This window comes from Acinonyx jubatus, chromosome D1 (genome assembly GCF_027475565.1).
Source record: "Acinonyx jubatus isolate Ajub_Pintada_27869175 chromosome D1, VMU_Ajub_asm_v1.0, whole genome shotgun sequence".
Classification (NCBI taxonomy): domain Eukaryota; kingdom Metazoa; phylum Chordata; class Mammalia; order Carnivora; family Felidae; genus Acinonyx; species Acinonyx jubatus.
In genome coordinates, this window is record NC_069390.1 from 25,772,650 (window position 1) to 25,785,147 (window position 12,498).

At 45.3% G+C, this 12,498-nt stretch overlaps 1 protein-coding gene across 4 annotated transcripts in view; it reads left to right on the plus strand.

Moving 5' to 3' along the window:
- PAMR1 (peptidase domain containing associated with muscle regeneration 1) overlaps positions 1 to 12,498 on the plus strand; it is a 163,711-nt gene that overhangs the window by 132,422 nt on the left and 18,791 nt on the right. The gene's annotated exons all lie outside the window — the stretch shown is intronic.

Below are 12,498 nucleotides of genomic sequence, written 5' to 3' on the forward strand. Positions count from 1 at the left end.
CTATAGATTCCAGTATGTTGTTGCATGGTCTGAAGCCATCAGCAGAGAGGAACTCAACATCATGGCCAGCAATCATTTATCAAGGGTCACTGGTCACCAAGCCTTGTGTATGACATGTGCCGCAACCAAAGTTTGAGACCTGAAACAGGTGTCATGGACTGCAACTATCAGCATAGAATGAGATGCGCACAAGAATAAGAAGAATCAAAATTTGGGGAGGGGGGCAGGGGGAGGAAGCAAAGGAGGGAAGATAATGGCATAGGCAGGGGTTCCCCCCAGCAGATCCTGTGTGGTGAGTATGAGTCAGGAGATGTATTAGGACGTGCTCCCAGAGAAGCCGGCAAGGGAGCGGGGAAGCTGGACTGGGAAGGGAGGGAAGCCAAGCAAAGGTGTGATTTTAGGCAAAATCCAGCCTCAGTGGAATCTGGAATGTAATTTATACCTCTGCATGTATCCTGGCTTTATAGCAAGGAGCTGGGCTTCTGTATCCCCCTTGCAATCAGCCATTGACCCAGGGCTGCCCTGGATGAGCGGGAGAACATGACTGACATTCTGTGTATGTGGGATGAGTGGTTCCAGTAGCCCTTGAATAGTCAAGGAGATCTCAGGTGCAGGCCAATGGAAGCAAAACCATATAGACTAGCATGCACGGGTACTTTGGGGTTGTCCTATAAGGTGCCTGGTCTGATGGCATTCTATAAAGTTCAGACATTTTCCAGTCAATTTCATCAGTCGTCCTTATCAACAAGGCAGACGGAAGCCGTGGCGTCAATAGTGTACCGTTGAGTGTGTCATTGCATGGTGCTGAAACCATCCCTTGATTTGGCTTGGCACCGCTGACCTGAGCATGGTTACGCTGGGGGCTTAGAAAAAGATGTTCTGCTTCATGGCTCCTGCCTCGTTGGAACCTGCTGTGTTGTGTGCAGGGCAGGGAAGAGAAATGCTGCTTTCTCTTTGTTTTGAAATTGCGTGTAGAGAGTGAATCTGGAATCTTGACAATGGCAGATCCTGAGCTTTAAAGGGTTCAATTCAGAGCGAGAAACAAGAAAAGGGGGGAAGGCTTAATTTCTTGATGAACTAATTACACAATACTAGAGCTTTGAAAAACAAGGTAAAATTGGAGAGAAGTGAAGTATTATCGAAGAAGCCAAAATGCATTAAGAAGCTGGGTCAAATCAGGGCACAGTGAGGATTTGGGGGCGGGGGGAGGGAAGGGTAGAAATGGATCAAAAGTTGTGACTAAAATATTTATGAGTTGCTTATGAGTCAAACATTGACTTTTCAGCATTTCCATTTTGTCCAGAACACAAAGCAAAACAAAACAAATACATATAATGAGAAAGAATGGAAACTATGTCATTACACACTGATTCATATCTTGAGTCACAAACTGGCTCAAATCACATCTGATCCCAAAACACCAGCATAGATGCACAAGAGAATTCTTCCTAGCTACTTTTTAAAATGTCCTTAAAAAACCACAGTTCCCTTCGTACCTTGTAGTTGTAACTGGGTGAAGGTCCTGGGTATTGGTGGTGGGTATCTGATACATCATTTGCTGGCATTCATGTGGGGGACCAAATGTTTTATTATTTTTTTAAATAAGATTTAGGTTTGTTTTTCCTTCTAGGAAATTCAGCAGGAGTCCCCACTAACTCAATGAGGGGAACGTCACAAAAATTAGCTGTGACAGTTTACCTTGTAATTTCTGAACAAACCATAGCAGATTTCTAGAATAGCCTATTAGTTAGAAAAACCAAGAAGGAAAAAAAAAAAAAGATTGTTTTCCTCCTGAGTATACCACTGAACTGGAATAATCTCCCTGGAGGAAATTCCTTCAAAATGAACAAGAAACTCAAGCATTCTGGGATTCTTTGTACATTTTGAAATGCCTAAATTGGAGTAGACATTTGTTTTACAAAATAGCTTTAAAAGCACCGAGTCAAATATTAATGAGAATTCCATCTTTTATTTATGTAGTACCAAATCTGATGAAGGGCAACCACATCATAGATGCTGCTTTAATGGTCTGCCCTCCTGAAGGCTTTGTGAAAAGGTGGATGCCCCTTTTAACAGATGAAGGATTTGAAGCAGAGAGCGCGAGGCACTGAAATTCAAAACGAGACGCTAGAATGCCACATTTCCTATGTTGGTCACGGTCTCCCAGACATGGTTCTCGCCATGTGGCTCAGTGGAACTGTGGGTGAACAATTGATAAGCTGTGGTCATGGCCTCGTGGTCCATTATGTATTCCTCTCAAAGGACTTACCTTCCCAGGTAAGCTCTGCCTGTCACTCTTTTCTAAAGAGCATCCTGACTCCCTGTCTCTCGATAGAAGCTATTCTCATTCTTTTCTTTGTGTATATTTAAGAATGTGAGTGGGACTGGTATAGAAATAGATTTTATACTGACTTACAGAAGAAATATGTGCCTATAAAAATAATCAAATAGTCCAGAGGTGTTTAAAATAAAGAGAACATGACTTTCCCTAACCGACCCTAGTAGACTGTTACTATGGTCCTTCTGGACTTTTTGCTATAATGTACAAACCTAAGTTGTTGAGAAACCAGTATTTTAAACCAGTGATTCTCAGTTGGGGATGAGTTTGCCCCCAACTTCCACCCTCAGGGGCGTTTGGCAACCTCTAGAAACATTGTTGGTTGTCATCATGGGCGGGGGTGGGACGTGGGGGGATGTCACGGGCTTCTAGTGGGTGGAGGCCAAGGATGCCACTAAATATCCTACAACGCATGGACCCAGACCACAGAGTTATCTGGCCCAAATGTCAGTCATGCCAAGGTTAAAGAAGGCCTGTTTCAAACAAAAGTTTGTTTTCAGTGTGCTGTTTTCAGTGCCTGTATCATGGATATTTTTTCCAGGCCACTCCATGTTGGTCTACCTCATTAAAAAAAAGGGGGGGGGTGATTTTCTGTGTATTCCATCATAGGGATATATATACAACTGTACTCATCTAATCCCTTAAGATGGACTTGATGCCGTATTTAATGTATTATTATAAAGAGAGCTTCAGTGAATATCCTAACATCTACCTGGTTGGTTCATATGGAGAGGAATTTTTTATAAGATAAATTCCTAGATTGTCGAGCTGTTAGTTCAAAGGGCACACATATTTAAACTTGGGAGAGCTGTTGCTGAAACTGTCACTAAGAGGTTTCACCAGTTTACGAGATGAGCTGTTATAAACACCAGTCCTCAGATTAAGAATTAGAACTCGCATTTGAGAGACAAGGGTCTGCTCTTGTCAAGTTGAAAATGGATTTCTTCTCCAAGGGAGACAAGTGGGTCTGAGGGAAGATCTCATGGCCGGACTTCCTGGGGCTGTGAAGACAGAGGAGGAAGCAAGCACCCGCGCAGGCGGGCGCCTTCAGTTGTGGAGAGGCTGTGAGAGCCCCCAGTGCAGTTGGACCATAGGTGCTGCCCCCTCGCCCCCAGGTGTCTCCTCAGACTGTTTCCCAAGGAGGAGCGACTTTCCCCTGCTCTCGGGTGACCTCCTCTGAGAGCAGAAAACGGGAGTGGCCCCCTCCTCAGCATTGGGGCCAAGCTAGCCTCCTGCCAGCACCCTCAGTGACCCCAACCTCCCTGGGTCACCGCGTAAGAAACTGCCCCCCCCCCCACCTCTTTTCCCTCTGAAGTTTCCTGTTTCTTTGTATGGGACACAAGGACAAACTAAGTTCTTGAGTAAATGGTGGGAATCTTGTTCTGTAAAAGTGAAGAGCGAGGGCTTCATTGCCCCGTTCCAGTTTCCATGTTGCCTTTGTTCCTCTGGCCCAGTTGCCGATGCCCGGGCTCTCCCCTGCATCCTAATGAAGGACGATGAAATGGGCTAAATCTTGGGGCACAATGCTCACACTGCGGGCTCTGACGCGCTTTGAACAAAACAAACCGGCTTCCACCAATTAAAGAAAATGGGGGAATCTGGATTCGTTTGGGGTTTGGAGCATCAGAAGGTTTCCCGCTAGCCTGTCCCAAGGACTGGGAAGAAAGAGCCCCAGATGAGAGGCACACTTTATACTTTAGCTTCAAAGGGGCAACCGCATTTCTCATCAGAATAAGTGATTGGGAACTTGGGGGTTTTCATGGAAATGGTAATGCTGATGCAGTGAGAATGTGCCGAGGCCAACAGTGGGTCATGATCACCTCTCCGATCAGAGACGTAAGATGCGGAGCTTTGGTGGGATTCGTGCAGATTGTCCCAAGATCACTCAGGGGCCACACTGTTAAAATGGAATAGTTGCCTGGAGTTTTCACCATTCCAAGGGCCTGTCTTGTCCTTAATTTATGGAAGACAGGTGCACCTTTGTCTGTAGTCTGGAGATGGTACATCCCGGGGTGGAGAGCTTGGGCTCTGTGGCCAGAAAGACCTTGGTTTGACTCCTCGCCTGCAATTTACCAGCCAGAGGACCTTGAGCGGGTCGTTTAACTCCAGCCTCATTCTCCCTGTTTACAAAGTTCAGAAAAATAATGCCAAATATTTCTCAGAGCGTTTGTGAGGATGCAATGAAACAATCCATGTAAGGTGCTGAGTTGAGTAATAGGAGCCATTATGTTTTTTAAATTTTTTTTAATTTGAGCGTAGCTGACGCATGATGTTATATTAGTTTCAGGTGTATGACATAGTGATTCAGTTTCTTTATGTGTCACGCTATGCTCACCACAACTGTGGCCACCATCTGCCACCCTACGCTGCTATTACAGTATCATTGACTGTCTTCCCTATGCTGAGCCTTTTGTCCCTGTGGCTTATTTATTCCATAACCGGAAGCCTGTATCTCCCACTCCCCTTCGCCCATTTTGCCCATCCCCTACTTCCTTCCTTCTAGCAACCACGAGCTCGTTCTCTGTAGTTATAGGTCTGTTTCTACTTTCCATTTGTTTATTCGTTTGTTATGGCCATTTAAAAGTTTGGCAGAAAGCAGGGGACTCTCCAAATAAGGGGTAAGGGGAACAACACCAGTTTCTACAAACTAGATGATTATGACACACCTTTCTCGGGGCTCCAGGGCTTAGGAACATTCTCCCTTCGACTTTCTAAGTTTCCTCTGTGAACTGCTGTTTGTAAATCATTGCCAGATACTAAGAACTGCTCCCTCTGCGTTTGCATACAGGCAAGAAGGATCTGGTTTTATCAGGGCAAGTAGACACTTCCAGTGTCGTTGTCATGGAGGAATCCTAGATCCCAGGAGAAGACACCCACACTGGGCATGAGGGATAAGGAGCCTTTGTAACCAGGGCAGCTCAGAGTGGGGGCTTTGAGAAATGATGGATGGAGTAATGCCCCGGGAGGAACTGGATTTGGAAACTCCAGGGCAAGTTGCCCAAGCATCAGTGTTATCTGGTCAACCTCCCTTTTTCTTATGTGGATTTTCAGAAGTTACTCACTTCACATGTGGCGGGCCCTATGTCAGTCCCCTGGTGGTCATATAGGAGACTGCTGCCCCAGGGCATCCCTTAAATGTTTCATTATATGTTTCGAGCAGTCTGGCTTGAGATGGCATGAGACGCAGAAGGATAATTTCATGAAGAGTCCTGGGGAAATCCATAGTTGTTACCCACAAGCACTTGATGGCCCAGAGCCTTCAGAGATTTCAGGGGCCCCAAGAAGACCATCAGCTAGTGGACTGCTAACTCCTCATACACTTCCTTACACCTGTGCCTCCCGTCCACTTCTGTCCCTAACATGGAGATGAATCTCTGACATCCTTCTTGGTGTATTTAGAGGGATGCCATCCCGTTTAGATTAAGATCTGAAAAGCAAAAGCTATAACTGAACACAATAGAAACTGCCTTTATGTAGTTATCAAGGTATTTGTTTGTTTAATAATTCAGGAGAAAGTTTCCTTTTCGTTTGGATCATTCCTTGTTGGGCGAACCTGAGTCTACATAGACGACATGACGCTTTAGCATCAACTCTGATGGGCTCTGCGGGCCTCCAGCCTCTTAGCCAGAGTGTTGCCATATCCCATTCGGGGTAAGGTGCTTTGTGGTCGGCATACAGGGGATATATTTTGTGAGTCAGCAATCCCTCTCCTTATGGACAGCATTCTAGCAAGTAACAAGAGGACAAGTGAGGCCACATGGTCAACTTTCCAGTCTGACTGTCTCTAAGAGCTTGGGATGGAGCACCCATCAGTGTGGAGAGGGCCAGACCCACCACTGGTTTACCAAGAATTTGCTTCCATTCGCCTGCCCCTGACGGGGCCCTCTTGGCTTTTGCTTCGGCAGATGAGGTCACTGACGCAGGACTTATCGCGGGAGGCCGATTTGATTTTGGGTCTGAAGAGGTGAAGAGGCAATCCATTAGAGCGGGGACGGGCTGTGTGCCACTGAGGGAAGGCACTGGAGGAGGCAAAGAGTAGAAGAGCATGAGAGCAAAGCAGAATGAGCTTCTGGTGGGAACAAATATCCCTGCCTTCCTGGACCCTGAGACTGACCCCAGCCCCCTGACAGAGGCTAGAGGGGGGCCCCACTTTTCTCTACAGGCTCCTGCCTTGTGGGATATCAGCACTTGTCCCTCACCCTGCTTCAGAAGATGAAAGCTTCCTCTCTGCAAAATGTAAGACCTTGTCACTGGCCTCCAAATAGGAAAAACGACAACGGTAGTTGCTCTTATTTGTGTCCTCGGCACAGGCCAGGCTCTGTGCTTTATGTGACATTGTCTCATTCCATTGTCTCAACATCTCCACGGGGTGGGCACTATTATCCACGCCACTTTATATATTCATGTAGCCGAACATTTTTGAGCGTCTGTTACGCTCTAGGCACTCAGGAGCTTGGACAGGGCTATACCGTATGTTTTTTCCCTTCTATTTGGCAGAACTAATCTTAGCCTTTCTCAAGTGCAGAGGAGAACATCCCATGCCACACAGTTCCCGGTCACAGCTTCCTCTAGTAAGGCTTTTGGTGATGGTGATGGTGGCGATGAGAATTACTAAGTGGGCAGAGTCTCTTAGGACTCTTCTGCAAGGTCATTCTCTTCATCCCCAAGGCTAAACAGAACCGAATTGCCTAGTCTGGGCCATTTTCATGGTGAGTGTTTCTTATGTGTTGAAAAGTTGGCAATCAATACTGCTGGGAGACATTTTCCCTGGGGGTTTAGCATTAGGACCCACCTTCTACCACAAACCCAGCAGCTGACTCAGAAGCCTGAGATTTGGGGAGGCCCCTAGAAGACTATCACCAAGCAGGTCCACTAGGTAGAGGGCAGCTAAGTTTCTACCAGTGACGTAGGTTACTCAATTACTCTACCAAATGAGTGTGTGTCAGGTTGATTTTGAACAAAAGTAAAATGACTAGTACTTTCTGAACATCTTTCAAAGCCGACCTGTCTCTTAGACACAGGCAGTGTCAGCTAAGTAAATAGGCCATCCAAACACCGGAAAAATGGTATCCGAAAGACACAGTGTACCAGGGGCCAAGGACAATACTGATTAAGATCAAATAGCTAATTGTAAGCCTCAGCCTCCAAATTGCTGCCGGATGAATAAACAGCAGTGTGTGCAATCCAAGCATAATTTCACATGGATACTGTCTCATTCACACCCGCAGAGGGCTGGAAAGCATCAGGGGGGACAGAATACCATTGGCTGGAAAGAGATAAAAAAGGGTTTGTAGTGGGAATTACATCGCCGGTGGGTGTCATTATGCCTGTTTGGGGAAGACTTTTGTGGAGGTAAAAGATAATTGGTTCGGTCCAAAGGCACTAAACTCAAATATAAGCTGAACAGGAAGAGAGGAGACCAGAGTCCATCCGGTGGTTATCTCTGGGTGTTGGTCTTATGTTCATTCAGGTTTCCAGGATGAACAAAGCCCCAGTGGGAAAGTTAATGCCTTTTCCAAACAGAATGTAAATTCTGTCACAAACCGTTTCCTTGATTTTGGTGACACGTGAGAATGGGCGGGTACCAAGGGTATGCTAAGAATTGAGACCAACAGCTTCCACCACCCAGCCCCCAACATCAGCCAGGTGCTGGGGTCACGAATTGTGTTGACTTTGGATCTGTTTTCTTTGCTGAAATTCTCAGATAATCTCCCAGCTCTGAAACTCAGCTCCTATTTAAAGAGACAAAATAGTATCCCGGTTTAGTTTTTTCCTCGCGCGGCTATCTGGCTACCATAACTAGTTCATTCATATACGATTCGACCAAAGAAATGTATGCTTCTTGATGTGCAGTTTTGTAAATGACATCAAACCGTTGCTGAAAGCCAGGAGGATGTAAATAATAGTAATTAGAAGGAATCCAAGTGATTTAGAAGCAGGGCACGAACAAGTGAAAGAGAACACTAGATCAGATGAGGGAGTTAAATGCAGCTTCCACGTTTGCATTAGGTGAAATGCAGCTGCAGATGTCTCTGATTCTGAGTGTTCTGGCAGCAAAGGCAAAAAGGGAAATGCCTTAGATGGTATGGCTCTAATTGTATATCAAGTGAAAGTGGACGCAAGTTCATTGGGAGATGCAAATATCACCCATCCTGTTACAACCCCTACTCCCTTTTGCTCCTTATCTAAAGATGGGTGCTGGGGAAATGTTTTCCACTTCAGTTTTGTAAACAACAGAAATCTAATCTTTTTTTTTTTTTTTACACCAAATATTTCTAAAAGCTAAATCCATCCACGTCTCCTGAAAAAAGAGGTAGCTGGACTTTATTATGTTTACACCGTCACTGTGTATATTGACCCACTGGCTTCCAATCCCAGGCTCCTGCAACTGTGCCTCAGGGTTTTCTTGGGCTTCCAAAGCCCACTGACTCATATATATGGGCAGACTGGAGGTGAGGCGGAATTAATGTTTATCTCATCATCCTTCAACAAATGATTGATTGCGTTTGGTAGGTAATCACTCATACCTCTTACTCCTTCTGTAGAATAATTCTGAGGTAGGTTCCACACGGTCTCTCAGAATTTGCCAATGGCATTGAGCCTCAGTTGTCCCCTCAGTTGTCTTGGTAACGTGAACTTCCCTGTCTCACTTCCCCTACACTACCATTGGTCCTTCCCGGGATCATCACCTAAATAAACTACCTGCATTCAAATCTCTTCCTCGCAGTCTGCTTCTGGAGGGACCCAACTGAAAGTACCTCATGAAAATATTTATTTGAGAAGCTAACTTAATAGAGGGCTGGAGCTCAGGTCAGCTAGATTAGCATTTGATTGTTTCTTTAAAATATTAGGTAAGCCTCCCATCAGTGCTGAATAATGTGTATTTCAGGATTGTACTGTCTGAAGGATGCTCAAAATATGATTGTATGGTTGATTTTAAAAGGTCCAGTGTTAGACCCAAGAACTGATCTCTCTCTCTCTCTCTCTCTCTCTCTCTCTCTTTGTCTCACGTTTGTGTGTGTGCATGCACACACATACTCTGTGCATAAGAGCCAGCCCCGTCCTTTATTCGGTGGGGTGGTGAAAGTGAGTGGAGACTCCAGTGGTGATAGCTTATAGTACCTCCCAAAGGACTTGAAATCTTCTGAAGGATTTGAGCAAACTTTGCCACCTAGCATTTCCAGACAGGGGCTAGAAAGTGAGTGGTCCCACCCTCACGAAACATCATTGGGCCTTCACTAATGGTCTTGTCTTTGGTTATTGTGCCCTTGATTGACTGGTCATACTGCACTAACTTCAACGTGTGCCCTGGTTAAATGGTGATCTCTATGTCAACAGCTCTGCCTAGTAACCCAAGGGGAGCACAAATGTGCTAAGACATTCCAACAAGTCCCCAGTGGTTATTCTTAGCAGAAGCATCTGAATTAGAACCTGGTTCCACCTCCCCCGGGTTCTCTGTCTGGATTTACAAGTTTTCTTTCAGGTGACACAGCAGGCTAAGGGCTATCAACCCAGTTCAATCAACGGTGCCTGATGAAATCTTTGTTGCAACTCAGACTATAGTCAACTGCTGGGGTCGGTTAGTGTTTGCTGAGACGCCACAACGCATTCAAATTCATTTAAGGCCCCTGTGATTACCTTTGTTTTATTCCTTGGTCAGGGCCCTACATTCTTTTGTAATTTTAGAAGCCAAGTTAGGAAAAGCACTAGTCACTTAGGATGAATTGGTGCTAATAAAAAAAAGAAAAAATATACGACAATACTATATATATATATATATATATATATATATATATATATATATATTCCTCTGAATATTTTGTTTGGTAAAAATCTGACCTGGGGAATAGGTAGTTGGAAGGAAGTCCCCAAACCATTCCTAACAAGTACTAAGTGAGGCCAGGGAGAACCTTCAGGTACCTCAAGTACTTTAGTACAATAAGCCTTAACTGACATCACTTCTATTTCTGGGTTTAAATAAAAACGTTTCCATATTAAAGATGTAGGAAACATCTTCCAGTGCCTTAATTTCCTGGGCACAGAGGAAGCACTCATTCAATATGTGGTGCAAGAAAATTAGTCCATGAAATCAATAGAGCTCAGCACTCCCCCAGGTCTTTCTCTACAGAGAGTCATGCTGGACTTCTAAAAGGCAAAGCAGTGATTGGATTCTCTGGTCCCTAGGGGTTTTTTGATAGATCTTGTCTTCAAATTTGAACTTGTAACTTCAAGAACAAAGCAAGAGGAAAAGACAAATATTCGTGGGTGTTTGGTATATCGTATTGAAATTCTGGCCTTATTCATGAAAAGATTATTTTTGTGGGCAAGGATATACTGGTGGATACTGATACAATGGAAGAAGAGGTCTGGGTTTTTGTTTGTTTGTTTGTTTGTCACAGCTGGGAACTGCCCCCACTCCCGAGTTTTGTGATTATCAGGGGGATGGGGAGGTGGTTCCACTTCCTAAATTAGGGATGAAGAGTGTGGACTTTGTCGTATTCAATATAATTGACTGAGCAGAGAACACAAAAAAATTGGTGTTTCTTGTGTGTACTGAAGAGCCCCCATTCCTAAAAATGTCTCCACATTATCTTGACATGCTCTCTGATATCTCCATCATCATGTCCATTTCCTGCAGAGCTTCTGGACCTGGTCACCTCAGCTACCTTCTGTCGAGTATGAATCTTAGTGTATCAATCAGGGGAGAGAAAGCCGTAACTTTATTTGCTTTAGGTCAACCTAAAGCCAAGTCTAAGACTCATCATTCAGACTTGTGAGAAATTCAGTCTGGCATTGTTGGGGCCTTGTCTGTACCTTTGGGGGGTAAACAAGTTGCTGGCTTTACAAAGACAGCACCAAATCATCAGGGAGAAGCTTCACGTGGATTCTGGGTTCACGCTGTTTAGCACGCGAGGAAGCCTCTTGTCTCAGAGCACCTGATCCCTTCAGGTCAAACACCTCTGCTGACGTGGGGATGGCCAGCCGCTAGAGGATCTGTGGAGGCTGGAGGCCCCTCTGACGAGAGCTGGCCTCTCTAGATGCCAATCATCCTCCCCAAGATCTCCCAGGAGTGCTGAAAGGCATGCAGAGCTTCATGCCCAGGGCTGAGATGACCGCCGCTCTGGGGTCTTGTCACCTCCTGGGAGTGCCACCGTGGGGAGGCATGAGGAGCCCTAAAGCCCAGAGCTAAGAAAATAGCAGACCTGTCCTTGGTAACTTTTTCCCAAGCCAGTCATTGAGCTAAGCATTTGCGTCCAAATGATTTATTAAAGGAGGTAAGGGATCAACCAGTTGATCCCAGGATCGACCAGTAAGGGAGTTGGGGAAGCGAGATGGGAAAGAGGAGGAAACCAAGCAAGAGTGATTTCACCTGAACTCCCAGACTCAGTCCGATCCTGTGGGGGTGCTGGGGAGTATAAATGATGCCTTGAGGAATAGGAGTTGAGCTTTTGTGTTTATACACCTAGCAGTCATTGTCTATAGGCAACCCTGGGGTGGGCATGAGGGGACAAAAGTCTAGGCATTTTTCAGCTTTTCATATGGGCAAGATGGTGCCCATGCCTGTGCCCAGGGCAGTCCTCTGAAGGTGGCAGGTGTCAGCTCTCAGCAGTAAAGCGCACTTGTGGAAGCTGAGCTGGTAAAAGGGGATGAGGGGACCTGGGTGGGGCACCGATAGACTTCATTACAAGAGCCATCTCAACACCATCATGTGTCCTTCATAAAGTGGCATCACAGCGAACCACCTTGTACTGTTGCCCTGAGAAAACAAGAAAACAAGGTTAGAGAGTCTTTCTTTAAATGTTTGTCTGAAACAGCAATGCACCTCGAGGTACTGTTTTTTGTTCATGAAATGGCAGGTAAGGTCATGCTAAACTTAACGTGTTTAGCATCCCCAGACTGAGTCCCAAAAGTAACAGGGAGATGTGCTATTTATTATTAATCGTGGGGAGTGTATTACTTAGCAAAGCAGAAGCTTGGTGCTTCTTCAGGCCAGGGATTCAGATGTTTTACATTCTCATTTGGCTTTGTGTGGAAACATCCATCCCACTGAGGAGAAAGGAAGCACAAAGCCCTTGAAAAATCAAATAGAAAAGAATCATGGATCTGGTCAACGGGGAGATACAAAGGATTCTAAAAAGAGAACCCACAGGTGAAGTGAA